Source organism: Dermacentor andersoni, chromosome 2, assembly GCF_023375885.2.
Source record: "Dermacentor andersoni chromosome 2, qqDerAnde1_hic_scaffold, whole genome shotgun sequence".
NCBI classification, from domain to species: Eukaryota; Metazoa; Arthropoda; class Arachnida; order Ixodida; family Ixodidae; genus Dermacentor; species Dermacentor andersoni.
Window position 1 is genome coordinate 132,573,372 of NC_092815.1, and position 18,369 is coordinate 132,591,740.

Below are 18,369 nucleotides of genomic sequence, written 5' to 3' on the forward strand. Positions count from 1 at the left end.
TCGGTTGTGCGTGCCTAACGTCGGCAACAGCTTCGCTGTACATCCGCATTCACAGTGTGGCATGGAGGCAGATTTTTTTCCATACCCATGAGGGGCACAGAAATACAGAACGAGCTCTGTCGTCATACACAACCGGTGTAAGTGTATACGTAGTACTTGCGAAGAGGGTAACGGGATACTTTGCGCGAACAGGTTCTGCGCGATAGCTTCTGACACAAAAGGTGGGCTTACTCTCTGCACCGTAATAATTTTCATACCAAAGCTGCTTATCAACTCAGTATTTGATAAGCAGCGTGGTGTTTTTCTTAAACGCGTGAAAGCTAAGGCAAAACAAAATTTGTGCACTGACCTTCATTTATCAAAGTTGACTCAGTCGGTGGGCAATCAAGAAAAGCTCGCGTTAGACAAGCTTTCTTCTTTTGTTTCGGCAGAAACGCATTACAACGACATGCAATTTCGTGTCATAGACTCAGAAGGAGAACCTGGCAAAGAACCATTCGTCCAAACTTGCAAAGAAAGTCGGCACTTGTCCTCGCTGACGTTCTTATCGTCCTTTTCTCGTTCCCACGCAGTGGTTCAATAGTTCTTAGCCGAGCGAGACGCGTCAAACTAGGTCAGATTAGACTTTATCACACACCGGTGTCCACTTATGAATCTATATAGATGTATCTATCTTAACTCATTCCTTTCAGTCGGATTCGCACTGCAGTGCTTTTAGAGAAACCGCCATCTGAAATCTGCCGCCCTTCGCCTCCGCGCACCAGATAGAGGATACCACAACGCTCAGCAGACCAATCCCGACGCTCCCCTCGAGACGTTTCTTCTGTTCTTTCTTCGAAGGCATTCGACGCTGCTTCTGAGCACGTGGCCGGCTCCTCTGCAACTTCAGCGCCTCCAGGCGGATGTTGCCGGAGTCACCGTGGCGCCATACGAGAGCTGGTACATGGACAAGTTGCTGCGGTACGATCTGGACGTGTTCCACTGCCATCGTGCGCCGCTCGTCAAACGCCTGGTGGAGGGCGAGTACAGCGTTTGCATTCTGGCCTTCAACGAGGACGTGGAGGTGCGCGTGCGCAGTAATGTCTGGCACTGAACATAGCGCAACCTGCGCAGCTGTCCAGAGGGAACTCTGGCGTTGCGATTGTTCAGCTATAGCGTGCGGTGACGGTTAGTGCATGGCTTTGTCTGATCTTTGTGTTTGTCGCTTCAACGTTCTTGGGGTGTAACTTGACTGCCCTTTATCGCCCTCTATATGGGACTAAATTTTGAAGCAATCCTATATTTCCAAACTCGTAAATCAAATACATGAGGCCTTGCGGAAATACGTAATTATTGCGCATTGTGGCAAAGTTTTAACGCAGCGACTTAGTGAAAATGAACAATTTGCAAAGTCATTATGCCGTTTGTAGCCATAAGGACGAAGTTCAGGTAAATCCAGGTGCTGGCTCAACCGACGTTCTTCCAGCGGCTATACAGACACTAGCGCAAGAATTTCCGTTCCTGAATTTTATACGAAACGTTATGATCTTTTCCACGTGGCTTTTCCGACAAGAAATGCCGGCGCGCCCCGTGTTGTGATTACTATAGGCATTACAATCGTGTTCTTACGTATACACGTGCCAGCAAAGGTGCCAGGCGAACAGGCGTCAGCCTTCTCACTTCTGATAAGTTGAGTGAACACGCATAAAATGTGGTAATAGCAGGGAAACAGCCACCAGCTCTCTCCTTCTTTTAGACACAGGAAATCTGGCCGCTGTATAACCCGCAGCAATAGCCCAGTGACTGCGGCGTTGCGTTGCTAAGCTAGAGGTCGCGGATGCGATCACGGCCGTGGCGGCCGCATTCCGACGTAGGCGCGCGATTCAGAAAACGCCCGTGTACCGTGTACACTCGTGTAGAACGCTCGTCTATCCCCCCACCCCCCACCTCCATGACGGCGTGCCTCATAATCAGATCATGGTTTTGACACGTAATACCTGCGAATTTAGTAAACATGTTGGTCCTCCGTCGCAACCTTTGCGTTCGCCAAGAACGCGCTGCAAGAGCCTTTAGGCAGAAAATGGCGTATCCGTTCTCACCAGACTCGTTATCGAAGTCGCACGGTTGTAATGACACAGGTGGAGCACTTTACCGCAGCTATTAACGATCTGCTAGAAACGCTCAAAGATTGTTATTCTGCCACTTCAGTGTGATTCGGTTCATTATACACTTCAGAAAAATCTGCCTGCGTCAGTATATCTTGAATTTCTTCTTTTAAATGCTACAAAAATATCAATAAATTCGGCACGGTGGATTTCGAGCAAATCAATTTCCTCTGTTCCCGTTTATTTAGATATGAGTTACCGAGGTAAAGCTGCCTTCTAATGTAGTTGTTCCCCCGACAAGAGCACCATAATTGAGAACGAAAAACAAAATACATCGAGTGATATAGCATAACATTGAGTGCCATGGCGCTATATAAAGGCAGTTGTGCACGACAGGTTACTCAATAATTATGTGCGGATGAAGCTGCGCGTTAGTGGTTCTGTTTGGTAACCTTGCCATACCCGTGCGGCGCAGCTGCTGGGCTACGGCGTGATCCAGGAGATGAGCAACGACACCGGAGACGTGTCTGTGCTGCTTGCCGATGACGATGCTATCGCGGCCACCCTGTTGCGAGCGTTGGCGCAGAACCCCGCCACACCCAGGCTGCTCACACTCGCCTCACCTGCGCCGTCCGACCGCCGGAGTGACTGCTTCGCAACGCGCATCGGCTTCAACGTGCGCCAGGCATACGTTTGTCGCTTCACGCGTCGGAAGCAGGTCATCGACTTCTCGAGGGTATTCTCGCTCGGTGCACTTTAGACTGCACATATCTCACGGGTGTAATGCTGTTAGCGTGCACCGTACATGTTAGGGAGCGGCGCACTTCGCGTTGACATTCCGAGCGTTTCCGGCGATGTCTCGGAAGGCAGTAGAATCGGGGAACAAATTTTTGTAATACCGCAATGACTTCGAATAGTCGAAATAAACGTTATTCCGTCGCTGTAATGATGTGATTCTTCCTTTATAATGCAAACGCCAATACCTCGGGGTGGCTCTCGCAGAACTTACAGTCGGCCGAAAATGTTTACGGGACACGAGATTTGCGAAAAAAAAAACTGATTTCCGCGGAGCCAGCACACATAAGCTCTAATATAAATTTTCCCTGCGTAGTGAACTTTGAGGCTTACACAGTGATAAATTAAATTAGAAGCACCACGCCATAATTAGCAGAACAGAAACACGTATTTGCCGTGGTGCCCGTGTCCCGTAAACTTTTGTAACCGACTGTATGTGCCAAAGTGGGCGTCGCGTAGACTTTGTGCTGTCAACTGTACTGTGGAGTGCTGTGAGCGTACCCATGTGACTGCTTAGCCATAACGCATATGATACACCATAATAAAATTATGGTGTATCATTTGCCAGTTCCACGTGGCGTCCCTATTTGCCTATGTGCTTCCATATTATTGTTCATTGTTCAGTGCAGGGGCCCGCAGCCACGAGTGCTTGATACACACGTGTACACTCTGGAAATACTCCGAAGCTCATATTTGTTTCACGTTTCTTATATTCATTTGCCAAGTGTTTACAGTAGCAGTGCATTGATAATTTGAACGTATAAGTATACAGCTACCGTAGATTGTCCGCGGCGCTTCAGGACTGTTACAATAAACACGTCTCTAACGTCTCTAACGACGCTGATACTTTGCTGATACCCCCTGCTAATCTGGTTGCAGAGAGTCACGCGTACCAGAGCATAGCAACAGCTACAATGAAGCTGACGACATAAGCTGATGTTGAATGCACTCTTGCTCGGAGCTCGGAGACGTTTACATCGATTGAAGATTTAAAGAGATATTGAATCCCCTATGCAACATCACACCTCCTTCGAAGTGGCATGCGGAGGATATACATATATGTATATCCTCCGCATGCCACTTCGAAGGAGGTGTGATGTTGCATAGGGGATTCAATATCTCTTTAAATCTTCAATCGATGTAAACGTCTCCGAGCTCCGAGCAAGAGTGCATTCAACATCAGCTTATGTCGTCAGCTTCATTGTAGCTGTTGCTATGCTCTGGTACGCGTGACTCTCTGCAACCAGATTAGCAGGGGGTATCAGCAAAGTATCAGCGTCGTAACCTGACAGTCACAATGCGATTATCACTGCCGGAATGCTCCCTACTGTTTCTCGTGCAGCATTTTTTAATCTTTGCAAATGCAGCCCTGTACTAACCTCTACCACAACAAATAATAATAATAAATAACAGCTACACCCGAAAATATATCCAGGAGCTTTTCATTGACTCGGCAATGATAAAGTTATTGAGCTCATAGCCACTGCGATAAAAAGACTGGCTCTCCCGTAATGGAGAGTACATGTAAGCATGAAATGACTACCGGCAAAGCAGATTGGTTGGAATGTTTAGGACGAGTACTCACAACCATCTCACAAGCATCCCCGGTGCGCCGGATACCGCCGACCTGGTCACGCGGCGTGGCGCCACCTCTCGAAGGAGGCGGCGCAAAACCCGCGCCGCGGAAATCACGGACCGCTGGCGTTGAAAAAAGGACGGGCAGCCCTGCCTCAGCGGTAAAAGATGACAATGAAGTGTATGGTGCACTGTATTTGCTTTTTGAATGTCGCTATTGGAAATGACACATAAAACTTCAGCATACTAGAAGTTACAGCTTCAGGGATATTGTGAACAAACATTAGGAAGAACTCGGAAGCAATATTTTTTGTGACTTGTTTGTGCAGTAACTAGCGTATGCAATGGGCTCCTGTACAAAGGGTTACGGTCCAGAGACCGCATTTTCTTGAGTTTTTACTGGTTGCCTGTATGATCTCATTTTGTTCTCGCAACGATGCCCCAATAACGGCTCTCGCTTTTGGCTACAGGTCATTTGAAGGCCACCTATGCTGGAGCAAGGAATACGGCATTTGGACAAAAAACTTGGAGGACGCTTAAGCTTCGCCTCCAGGAATGGAACGCGATAGCATTCTAAGATCCCCGACTGCTTCTCACGCTTCCGGGCAACTGCAGCTTACGTAACCGTAATGTTTACCGGGAGACGCTGGCGGCGAACGCTATGCAGAAGGCGAGCTTTCTGGTAGAAACGCGGCCTCCTGCGTGGGCCGATCCCGGAGGTAGCACCCACGGCCGCGCCAAAAATATTACATGATTTTGAGGTTTCTATTATTGATTCGCACATTTAATATTTCACTGTAAGAAAAATTAACACAAGAGGCATGCGCTGTCGGTTTCTTGTTTCATGGTATTCGTTTGTGGGCTGTCATTCTCAATATTCCAAGGAATAACTTTGACAAAAATGTAAGACAAGAAGCAACTTTGGTGACAGAATGGTGTGGCAATGTAACCCGCATATACCGCACGTCATATAGCAAGGCGTGGCATATGCATATACCTAAATATATATGGGAATTCTTTCTCACGGGGACGCCGGCGTCGGACGCCGACGTCGACACGGAGCCCTTAACGCTATCCCGTTAATACGAGCGATTGAAGAATCGTATATTAGATTTGACCTCTACGAAGTATGTACGGCTGCGGCCAATAAGACGAAAAAATATGTTCTGACACAATACACCTCTAAGCCTGCAGGTTACACATTGAATGCGGACTGTGACCGCAAAATACAATACTCAGCAAGCACCCAAACCTCAACAATATTTGCTGTAAGGTCATCAAAAGAACGTGGCGATCCTGAATGAACTCTGTCTTTCGGCTCTTATTATTTTTTTTCCGGGGCTGAAGTGAACGTAGATTGAGGCGCTCGTCAAAAAGCCCAGGTGGTCAAAATTAATCCGCGGTCCCCCACTGCGGCATGCCTCATAACGAGATCATGATATATATATATATATATATATATATATATATATATATATATATATATATATATATATATATATATATATATATATATATATATATATATATGTTTTTTGTGTGTGTTCTTTATTTGCATAATAATCAGGTTACAAATGGGGATTATACATACATACAGAGGGAGGTCCCATAGTCAACAGACTGTACAGGGGACCTCCCATTACAAATGAGTAGGATATATGAATACAACGCAGCTATATGCAAACACAAAAGACACCATATTAAGTTAGTCACTAGCTTACGCTGTAAAATATTTAACGACACAAAACACTTATTAATATAATGATAACGATGAAATTGTTATATTGAGTGCAAAAATTTACGAAGGTTTGATTTGAATGTGTAAAAATGAGAGAATATCTTAATATGACACGGTAATGAGTTCCAAAGTAATGTGGCTGAAAAATTAGTAGTAAATTTACCATAATTAGTTCTAGGTTTTGGTAGTAAATAGCTGTTGGTAGAAGCGAAACGGGTAGACGTGGAATATGGATACTGGCTGGTAGTAATTATAGGGAACGGGAGCTTTCTGTTGACAGATTTATAAACAAGTATTCCAAGTGAGTATTAATTTAGTTTCTGTAACGATAAAATGCCGTTAGATCTGAGCAATGAAGATGCTTCCGATGTGTAGCTGCTACCTGTAATGATGCGAATTGCTTGATTTTGGGTATGCTGTAGTGGAGATAAATGTGTCGAATACGTGTTTCCCCATGATGATATGCAATAGTTAATATGCGTGTGAATAAAAGCGTAGTAGAGGGAGATGAGTGTCTTCATATTAAAGAAATAGCGAACTTTAATTAATATTCTAATTCCATATGCTGCCTTCTTTGTTAAGGATAAAACATGCTCGTCAAGTTTTAGGTGTTTATCTAATATGACGCCAAGAAACAGTGCACTATCAGTAGGATAAAGTACACTGGAGGCAAAGGTTAGCGATGGATACACTGAGATATGTTTTTGTTTAGCTGAGAAGATGACGAAGTTAGATTTGGCAGTATTAATGTGTAGTTTGTTTTGCTGGCACCAGGTTACAATATTTGCCGCGCTGTGATTAAGCTTACGCATCAATGAATCAATACTTTTGTCTGAGGAGAAGATGGTAGTGTCGTCAGCGTAAAGGATACAGTCAGAGGACTTTAGGTACTTTGGGAGGTCATTAATGTATATTAAAAACAAGAGAGGTCCTAATATAGATCCTTGTGGTACACCAATGTTAGTTGTTTTAGGGTGCGAGTAAGTGCTGGAGATTGATACAGTGTATTCTCTATCTTTCAAATATTTACGTAGTAATTGCAGTGCCGGGCCAGTTATACCAATAGAGTCTAATTTAGCAAAAAGGATGTTATGAACAAGTGAATCGAATGCTTTAGAGAGGTCAATAAATAATGCACCAGCGTAATTTCCAGTGTCAATTGCCGGCCGAATCTTGTCTGTTAGAAATATTAATGCCAAATCAGTTGAGTAACCTTCCCGAAACCCAAATTGATTTGGTGATAGGATGCAAAATTTTGATAAATAGCTTGATAAGCATGTTACGATTAGTTTTTCGATAATTTTACTGAAGAATGAAAGTATAGCTATAGGGCGGTAGTTAGATGTTAGACGCTTATCTCCCTTCTTGAAAACAGGGATTATTTTGGCTTTCTTCAAAGAACTTGGATAGATTCCTGTTTTAAAGATAAGGTTCACTATGTGACAGAATATTTCAGATATTAGGTAAGCTATCGTTTTTATGAGAGATGGGCTGAAGTTACCGAGACCAGGTCCTGTATTTTTTAGACTTGAAATGACTGTGACTATGTCTTCGGGTGTTGCGGGATGAAGGAAAAAGCTATGGGGCACACGGGGGTAAGTCTCGGTCAATGAATCTTCGCACTCTTCGTTATCTGCACAGAAGGAATTAATGAAAGAGTTTGCAATATCTAAGGGAGTATCAAGGAGAAGATCCCCCGATTGTATCATAGTTATTTCGGAATTATGATTCGACCGACCTAAAAAAAGAGTTTAATACTTTCCATTGCTTTCTGACATCATTACCTGCAGACTTAATTTCATTTTCATAATACGCCGTTTTAGCCTGTTTGAGCAGTTTTCCTAGTAAGTTAGAATATTTGTTATACCTTTCGTGAAGTGCTGTGTTAAATGGCTGTTTTTTTTGTTTTTCTGTAAAGGTTATCTTTTTTCCTTAAGCAATTTAGCAATCTGGTGGATAACCATGGGTTACGAGGAGCTGAAAACGTTTTTTTACAATTCATTAGTACCGTGGAATCTGAAATAGCTTTAGAAATTATTTGTGAGAATGTATTATAGGCAGTTTCAGGGTTATCACATACCATTACTGGGGACCAGTCTGAAGCGGCAATTAATTCAATAAATATTGACGAATTAAACTTCTTTCTGGTGAAGCTTGCATCGGTAATGCGAGCAGTAGAAGTTAAGCGCACGAATGTTGGCTAATGATCGGTTATTGAAGCTTCGACAACGCCACAGTCAGGGTTAGTACGAAGATTGGATACTATGTGGTCGATAAGCGTGCCCTGTTTATCCGTGGGACAACGAGTTGGAAGAGTAATTAGGTTTTCATATCCGAACCCATTGAGGCAGCTAACGTAGTCATTAAGTAGTGTATTGGATGTATCTAAAAGGTTAATATTAATATCGCCCATGATAATGACATTTTTCTGTTCGAATGTTAAATTATGTAGCAGATTACCTAGGGCTAAGCAATACGCGCTTCCAGATGATGAGAGTGAACGATAGATGCAGCCAACTATTAGGTTTTTCTTATCTTGTGAAAAGAATGTATCATCAAATTCGACCCAGACAGATTCACAGTTCGCCACGTTGAGTGTCAAGTCAGATCGCCTGTGAAAACGCAACTCTGAGGACACAAAAATAGCAGCACCACCATGATTACTTGCTTACTGCTGCTAGTTTGATTCCGCCTGCACCGGAACGTACAGTTTCAGTATCCATAAAACTACGGGCACATTACATTCTGCAAAGCATGAAAACGTTGTAAGCACCTGCCTCGCTAGACGGCAACGGATTTACTAGTGCGATTGGCATTCTTTGGGATTTTCACGCGCTTTCGGGGGACTTTCTATCTAAGCGTGTTTCCCGCCAACTTGGGTCACTGGATAGCCCACGGTTTAATGAGTACGAAATCAGGTGGCTGAACTGTGGGAATATAATTCGAAACCAACCATCGGACCAATTTGGGTCGCTGGGAATGTGCCGCTATTCCATGAACCTTTAAGTGCAATTATTATTCTTAGGGTACTTCACGGACACTTCGGGGGCTATGTATGTACGTGTGTGTGTATGTATGTATGTATGTATGTATGTATGTATCATGCATACGATACATACATACATACATACATACATACATACACACACACATACGTACATACATATACATACATACATACATACATACATACATACATACATACATACATACATACATACATACATACATACATACATACATACATACATACATACATACAGCGGCTGCGAGAAGGAACGAGCCTCGAACAGGCGCGCCGCGCCGCTCTCCTCGCACTGGTATGTGCGGATCGCCGTTTCTCCCATCGACAGCTTGGAACAGTAGCCGTTAATTACGAATTAGTGCGATTCTAACTTGTTCTGTGTTTGCTTGCTGCGATGTCAGATTATTCAACGTCAACGGGCTACCACTGCGCTGTATTCGGCTGCAAAAAGAACCTTCGGAAACGAACATCAAGTGCTTCTTAAGCCGCGGCGACTTCGTGGACTCCGCCGCTGCGTTTGCAGACAAGCGTCCGATTGGGATCGCCAGCATAAACAGAAAGGACTCGACGCCATCAAATTCGTCGCGTGGGTGTTCAGGATATTTTTTTTTCCAGTGAGCGCACGCCGACGAACTCGACACCCATGATAAAACTGTGGTATGAACGAAAGGTGCGTATTCAAGTCGGTCAACTTTTGCTAATGGCCGAAGTCAACTATTTCTTCGTACGCGCACATTAAAGTTATTTTGTTCGAATCTCTTCTAAGATTATCATGCTCGGTAACTAACGTTCTGGCGGAAGTTGACCTAGTACGTATCACAAAAACAGTAGGTGCCGAATAAAAAAAAATTAAGATGCGTTATTTTTCGTTCTCTAATGTGCGCGGCTACCCTTAATTCACATGGGCTCTCCCTTACACCCGGTTTTCGCCGACAAGTTGTCTGGCCGTATTGCGTCTGGCTGTATTACTTCCGAAAATAAAGTTGCTGTTGCAAAGAGTCGTCGCTCGTTTTTCAGCTCTATCGATTCGGCGAGGTGCCCTTGCACAGGCACCACTCTAGACCTAAGAATATCCGCATATTCTTTCAACGCATCGCATGCGTCTTGCTTGGTTCTTGAATATTCGCGACCATTCTCATTAGGCTGTTTTATCCATGTTGACGCCCCTTCCGGTCCAATTATTTTGCAGTTCCTTATTTTGTAAAGCCAGTTCAGAGTAACAAGTAAACAATGCTAAGAAAAACGCACCGCGTAAATTTTAGGAGCACGAAGACTAGCAAAGCAAGTTTCCTGGAAGCTTTGCAGTTACCTGTATTGGCATGTGCGCAGGTGCGGCACACCGCATGACACACGGAGACAGCCCTGATTGTTGTCACCTGAGTGATACCTTAATAGAGTTCAAGGCTAGACATACAATAATAACACGTTGCACGTATCTGATACGTATCGACAATGTTCAGACTAGACTCACCTCCTATATTTCGATCGCGGGCAGAGCTGTGGCAGCGCCTCTAGGCTCGTCACTGTTCTATAATGCGGCTATTTCTAAGCTAAAAGCTTAGTAACGACATGCTAAGAAGTTTCCCAATCCCAAAAACTTGTTGACACCTCTCAGGAAAACGTAAAAACTTGCCGTTCGTCGTCAACAGTACTTTCGTAGTGCACCCTCTAGAGCAATCCCATATACCAGCATGGTGCCGTGCGATAGAAGGCGCTGTGATATCAAAATGGCAGCGCCCTCAATAAAACGGTCTATAGTCCGTGGTCCAATGGTTAGAGCATCGGGCTGCTGTACTGGGGGATCAGGGTTCGAAACCAACCATGGTAACACTGCCGACTGGCCATTGCTGCAAGTAGGTTGGAACTCGTCGTGCACAGCAAGCGGCTCAAGTAAAGGTGCGCCGGCGTCGCTCTGTACAAGAACGTTTTCACATACGCCGTTTCACGATCGAATCCGCCACGTTACGTCTGTCGCCCTACGTTGGCGACACGCTAGTGCACAATAGTGTCGGAGGTATCTATATGGGTCACGCAACGGACTACGGCCAGAACGTCACCGTCGCAGCCGTCTGCAGGTATGTCGGTCCTGTGGCCGCCAAGGATACGGGGCAGCGATTTATGCCAATGCACCTAATAGCTTACAGCAAGATTGCGTTCATGCCTTGCTACGACAGTGCTCGGGAACGAGACATGTCGCTCACCATCCCCGGGAACTTCAACACCGATCTCTCGAAGTACCAAAACGAGTGGTTTCCGGAGAGTATGAGGGGGGTGTTTGGCGCCAAATGGGCCTCCATCGACATACCCACGGCGTGGTCCCCCGGTAGTGTGCTCAATCACATTTTGTCCCCGCAATCAGACACTTTAGATCTCACACGTATGCATCGCACTTCTCCATTCGTCGCTATCTGCTCGTCGCCATCAGCGACAGATGAGAAGACGATGCGCTGCTGTCTACTATGGCGCTGCCGAACCTATGTATATTTCGTCCTAAAGTGTACAGATGTATGAACATATATTTCGTCTGTGCATATTCAAATGTATATTATATTTAAGGATGCATATAGAAAGCAACTGAACCACACAAAAATAAATAAACGTCCTGCACTTGAATATACAATACAACCCTGCCTCCGTCTAGCCAATTCGACCGTGAAAAGAATCAAACACGTATAACCCCGAATTACGCACCTGTCGCTAGAAAGAATGCTAATCGCATTACCGTCGCTAATCATCTCCGTAGGACGAATGCGCACCAATTGTTCACGCTAACTCAAGTTACTCGGCATGCGCCACTGGGTGTGCCGCTCTACAATGACAAGCAAACAAACAAACAAACAAAAATTTCTGTCTTGCAGGGCGGAATCGAGCCCGCGTCATATATACACTCAGACAAAATTGTCTGAATGACACACGCGCCACGCGCGGACTTTCCGGCGGCGTCGCCAGATAGCGCAGCGTGTTCAGTACGAAGCCCGAGAAAGGAGCACAGCTGCATTCACGCCACATACATAGCGGCTCTCGGCAGCGGCAACGCGGTGTGTCGCTACACTGCTTCAGTGCTAATCGCGTTAACGTCGACACTCATCGTAAAATGAGTTCTGTCGGATTTTTTTTTAATGCGTCCAGTCTCCAAAGCCGTGAGCCGCGGAGCGACCACCCGCAAGATCACACGCCGAGACGCGCGCCGCTGCCACCTCCGTCATTCCAAGACCGTCTCATCATCGATTTCTTTGACTTTCGATGAAGCCGCCGGTGGACGGGCATGGCGCGCGCTTTAATAAAGCGGCAGGCGCTCTCGGTCTCGGGTCTCGTTTCGCTGTCAGGACGAAGGATAGCCGCACGGCGCTCCGGTCCTAACGAGAACCGTGCCGAAAGGAAGAGGGGGCAGAGGGAGCGCATATATTACACCGCCAAGAGGCGGCATACGCGCGTTATACTTTTCATAAATTAAGAGGCGTTGAGCAACGAGCCCCCTTCGAAGAGAAGCCGAGCGGCTGACAGTGCGGACAGCGGCCGGGAGAGCGCAGGGCTGAGGGAAGACGTCCCACCCCCCTCCCCCCTCTGCTTCTAGCGTTCCACAGGTTCGTTTTCTTATGAAACGCCACGGGCTAAGCGTATATTAGTTTTCCCCAAAGTTCCCTGCCGCGAGGGAAACAGGGGACGGAGAGAAGGTGCCGGGATGTGTTCCCTGACATCCCCCCTTCATATGGCTTGTTTTCTCTCTCTTTTTTTTTCTTTCCCACTTCTCTTTCCTTCCAGCTCGTGAGACCAGCGATCGTCCGGCAACTCACTCGGCTGCCTGCGGCGTGGCAGAGTCCTAAAACGTTTGCGCAATAAATGTATATATATAGCAGCCTTCCGTGATGGTGCGTCGGTGATGGCTTTTCATTGCGTAACAGACGAGCGCACTGAGCTCGGGAATAAAGCGCGCACCACGGCGTCATCCCTCATCGGTCGCTCCTTATTACGCCGGAGGATTACACCGACTTAGGTGTTAATTTGTCACCGCGCTCTCCTTGAGAGCGGCTTATGCGGTACGCGCCTCGCTCGCTCTTTCGGCGCTCCCCGTCTCGCGCTCGGTCGCTCTTTTCTTCCCGGAGCCGTGAGCCGCAAGAGTGTCTTGCGCAAGCTGTGGCTAAGCAGAAATAGTGGACTATAGAATGGACGCACGCGTACTATAGCGCGGGTGCGTGCATGCTTGCTAATGTTCGTTTCTACTGTGTCTGAGTGCGCACGCACGCACAAGCGCGTGTGTATGTATGTATGTATGTATGTATGTATGTATGTATGTATGTATGTATGTATGTATGTATGTATGTATGTATGTATGTATGTATGTATGTGTGCGTGTGGCGCGCGGAGGAATGTTTCTGTGCTTGCATAATTTCCTACGATTTCGCATAATTCATTGACAGTCATGTGAATCCTTACCGTATGTTGCTAACACGGTCATGCCTACGAGGCACACAGATCAGTGCACCCGTGTCATATTACCGAAGCTTTACATAACTAAAACCATGCTCAACCTTGTGGGAGGCAGGCATCCTTCCCTCTAGCTAAGCAGAAGTTTTCTCATCTAGATGATCGCACGCCTCACATAGGTACCTCCCGATTTTGATACCTTTCTTGGCAGTGTAAACTTGTTTCCTGTTTTGTTATAATCGTGCGTAATTATTTGCCACACGTTCTCAATAAACAAGTTGTTTTTCGTGTCATGGCTATTTTTTTCTTGTTTTGATCTTTTTTCTCTTTCTTTTCTTTTCGCTACAAATCGCGAATATGTTCCAAGTGAACCAGTACTGAATTTTTCTTCAGTGTGACTTCCCGTGCGCGGCGTGATGAGTATCACGAATTCACATGCTTTTGCGCTATAGTGCAGCGTCTCGTCCAGTAACGTGATAGCTTTGAAGACGTTTTGGTGGATATATGAGACTTTGCGCACATCCATAATTATTGCGCGGGCGCAATAAACAAGGACCAAGCCACAAGAGCCGCAGTTGTCCTTGTGGCTGTTATAACAGTTATTTGTAATACACCATAACAAAGCACACCGCTAAAGTATGATGAGCTCCGGAGGGTTGCGAATGACCTAAAGATGTTTCACGAAAATCCTGAGTGAGCGTTGGCCATCTCCAAATGAAGTGGCGTGTGACAGAGACGTCTGGTAGCACCAGCGTGGTACTGAATGATATCCCAAAGATCCATCCACGATACTACTGAACCATTTGTAAAATGGCATTTGCTCTTTCTTCTCGTTTTTGTCCAGCACAGGATTTTACACGCATGTTTTAAAAAGCTCCGGCAGAACCCTTCTCACGATGACTATCGAAGTTATCTCAATTGGCATTCAATCAATGTAGCTACACACCGTATTGCTGGAGACACCTTTATTTAGAATTTGTGGTGCCCGTTCGGAGATTTCCATTGTTTCAGCTATGTGCGTCACCCACTCTCTCCGCGATAGGGTCGTTTTGTTGGCACTCGATCGCCAAGGTCGGCCATGACCACGACGACGATTGCATGACGACGACGATACAGTGGCGACGAAGGAGGGACGCGGAAGGGATGACATGATGGAACGACTACGTCGGTATGACGATGGCGGCATGAGGCGAACGAGATGACGATTCTGAAATTATGACGATGGTACAACGATTACAGCATTACGACGATGGCGTGACAACGGCTGGGTGATGACAATGGTATGAAGAGAATCGGATGAAGAAGGTGGAAGGACGACGATGGAACGACCACGACGGCATTACGACGACGCTATGACAACGATTGCACGCGACGATTGTATGACGACCATGGAGGAAGAAAAAGATAGGAGGGAGCATACCGCAACCCGATTGAAGCCAAACCTGGTTGCCCAACACACGATCGCACGTCAAAGTGCGCGGTTTGTGTTAGTGTTCGCGCTCTGCAGGCAGAGCCACGGCAGGGCAGCTGAACAAGCACGCGCCCAATAAAAACTGCTGGCATAGCTACTGCAAACCAAACGTCTCAGCTAATCTCGGTTCTTGCTCCGTGATCTCGACGCAAGTGGCCACGTGTTGGGCCACCACTGTGGCTTCACGGAGCGTTCGCTTGCCAAGGCTGGCTGCGTGACGTAATGCTATAGTTTTCCTTCCTCCATGACGACCAAGATGCAATGAAGACCATGTCATGACAACAATGGTATCATCCTGAATAAATGAGGACAACGACGACAATGGTACGACGACATGAAGACAATAGGCTTGTAGGGGCGCGACTATCGCCTCCAGAGACGGTGAAGAAGAAGACGCCTCACGTGCATCTAGCGCGAGAAAAAAACGCGCTGGCGCGCTCGACCTGAGGGCCGCGGTACCGACCGCTCCTGAGATGAGGCAGCACCATGGCTGGCGTGGTTGTTTAGTGGCTATGGTGTTGGGCTGCTAAGCACGAGGTCGCGGGATCGAATACCGGCCACAGCGGCCGCATTTCGATTGGGGCGAAATGCGAAAACACCCGTGTACTTTAGATTTAGGTGCACGCCAAAGAACACCAGGTGGTCCATATTTCCGGAGTCCCCCACTACGGCGTCCCTCATAATCAGAATGTGGTTTTGGCACGTAAAATCCCATAATTTAATTTAGCCATGGCTAGCCAGCTTAAATAAACTGTGGCCAAGGCGGCTACCTCTTCGCGCTGCCTCCCACAAATTGGTGACCCAGACGTGTTTTTGAAATAATGAAGATGCCACGATGACAGCGTAGGGACGGCGACTTCATGACGAGAGTCGGATGACGAAGCTAGAATGATGACGATGGAACGATCACAACGGCTTAGAAGACAACTTGTGTCACTAGGTGCTGGCGTAAGAGAATAGATAGATAGATAGAATGAATACATTGTTGCACCAAAAAGGAAAATAAAGACTTGGGAGGGAGAGTATGAAACAACAGATCGAGTGCTGAGCACTGACTGCACAGTATGCCACAAATAGTTGATGTAGCTTGAAGCAGCCATGGTAGAAAAGGGGCCCACTGTACTAGAAATGTAGTTGAGTAGAACTTGTTGCTGGGCGAGTTATTCATTAGATCCCAACCAACTCACCCTGCAACAAGTTCTACTCAACTACATCTCTAGTACAGTGGGCCCCTTTGCTACCATGTCCGCTTCAAGCTACATCAACCATTTGTGTCATATTGTGCAGTCAGCGCTCGATGGGTCGTTTCATACTCTGCCTCCTAAATGTTTATTTTGCTTTTTGGCGCAATCATGTATTCATTAGATCTCAACCAACTCGCCCGGCAACAAGTTCTATTCATAGATAGATAGATAGATAGATAGATAGATAGATAGATAGATAGATAGATAGATAGATAGATAGATAGATAGATAGATAGATAGATAGATAGATAGATAGATAGATAGATAGATAGATAGATAGATAGATAGATAGATAGATAGATAGATAGATAGATAGATAGATAGATAGATAGATAGATAGATAGATAGATAGATAGATAGATAGATAGATAGATAGATAGATAGATAGATAGATAGATAGATAGATAGATAGATAGATAGATAGATAGATAGATAGATAGATAGATAGATAGATAGATAGATAGATAGATAGATAGATAGATAGATAGATAGATAGATAGATAGATAGATAGATAGATAGATAGATAGATAGATAGATAGATAGATAGATAGATAGATAGATAGATAGATAGATAGATAGATAGATAGATAGATAGATAGATAGATAGATAGATAGATAGATAGATAGATAGATAGATAGATAGATAGATAGATAGATAGATAGATAGATAGATAGATAGATAGATAGATAGATAGATAGATAGATAGATAGATAGATAATTTCAACGTGCATTAAGTAGGCAATGAATGGTAAGCGCATCAATATAGCACTAACAGAAAATGGGGATGGCTTCTGTATACCCTGACTGAGATGGTTTAAAAGCAGCGTTTACCCGCCATGGTAGCTTAGTGGTTATGTCACTGCGCTGCTAAACTATTGGATAGCGGGTGCGATACCAGCCATGGCGGCTGCATTGCGATGGCAGCGAAGTGCAAAAAAATTCCCGCACTTAGATTTAGGAGCATATTCTACAAGATCAGGTGATGAAAATTAATTGGTAGTCCTCCACGAGGGTGTGCCTCATAAATATATTGTGATTTTGGCACGTACTAGATCAGAATTTGATTTTCAACTTTCTTTACCTCACACGTCTCAAAAGAGTAGTGGATTATTTTCAACGGCTTCATTGATTTTCCGAATGTTACAGCGAAGTGTTTAATGCGACTCGAAACGCTCAAAAATGTTATACGGCAGTTTTCGCTTTTTCTCTGAAACTACTGAACCACTCACCAAATTTATATTTTCGGTAATCATGGGGGTAAGAATAGGGTTCCGAAGCCTGTTCCCCTCAGCACAGCAGCCCGATGCGTATACCCATTCGACCACGTACTACCCAGTGACCCAGGCAGGTGAGAAAATGGTTACGCAGAAACATACATAGATACTTATTGGCCCTGAGGAAAGTGCGTGAAGTACGCCAAGAACGCTAGAGCATTAAAACATTTAAAACTTCTGCGCTGTTCGGCGGAATGGAACCCATGTCATGTATATATTCAGACAATCTTCTCTGAATTAATATTCAAAAACGCTCCACACGCAGACTTCCTGGCGGCGCCGCTAGATGGCACAGCGTGTCGAAAGGAGAAGAGCAAGGGACCAGCCAGGGTGCACACACACGCTTCCCCATGCCGCATTTCGTAGGTGGTACCACGGCGTGTCGCTACGTTGATTCAATGCTAATCGCATTAACTTCGACATCAATCGTGAAATGGGTTTCTGCCGGAATTCTTTGATGACGTTATTTTACGATTTTAGCCTAAAGGTGTGGTGTCTCTATAGCGAATACAAAGCTAGCCCGCTAAAACAGTAACGAAGTAAACGACAAGAGCAAAGGAACGGGAATCACGTAGCTGCTTCGTGACCAACCTTGCGTAGGGGGTAACAGCGATTGTTTGGAGACAAAATAATAGCAAAGGCGGCGATCCCGGCCCAGTCTACGGTGCATCTGCGTTGCGTAAATATTTATTTCGAAATTTCTGGTTATTTGTTTCGTTTTATGTTCCTAAAACTT

General features: G+C 45.4%; 1 protein-coding gene across 1 annotated transcript in view; it reads right to left on the bottom strand.

The window, feature by feature from the left end:
- The window catches only part of LOC126540727 (uncharacterized), a 175,787-nt gene that overhangs the window by 144,910 nt on the left and 12,508 nt on the right, over positions 1-18,369 (bottom strand). The gene's annotated exons all lie outside the window — the stretch shown is intronic.